This window comes from Egretta garzetta, unplaced genomic scaffold (genome assembly GCF_000687185.1).
Source record: "Egretta garzetta isolate BGI_Z169 unplaced genomic scaffold, ASM68718v1 scaffold931, whole genome shotgun sequence".
In the NCBI taxonomy this organism is placed as follows: Eukaryota; Metazoa; Chordata; class Aves; order Pelecaniformes; family Ardeidae; genus Egretta; species Egretta garzetta.
Window position 1 is genome coordinate 10,902 of NW_009258556.1, and position 458 is coordinate 11,359.

Below are 458 nucleotides of genomic sequence, written 5' to 3' on the forward strand. Positions count from 1 at the left end.
TTCGGCATCGTCCTGACCACGCTCACCAACGTCTACACCTCCGTCTTCGTCATCGGCGAGATCCCCTTCCTGGGCGGCGTGTCTGTGCGTAGCCAGGGGCCGGGGGGATGCCCACCAGGGGGGGATGCCCACCAGGGAGGGGTGCCCACTAGGGTCCTGGGGCTCCCAGGGATGGGGACCAAGGAGCTGTGGTTCAGCAAGCCGTAAATCTCAAGGACTAACGACGCATGAGGGGGGATCACGGTGCCCCTGAGGACCGGGGGGCCGTGCCCACGGGCAGCGCATTAATGCTTGGGTGGGGGCTCAGTGCGTGGGTTTGGGGGGCTCAGGGTGGCCCCGGTGGCAGCTGACTGTCCCCCTCTCTCCCGGCGCAGTTCATCATCTCGGGCTGCCTCTCCATCGGGGCGGAGAAGAGCCCCACGGAGTGTGCGGTGAGTGTCCCCAGGGCTCCCACTAGC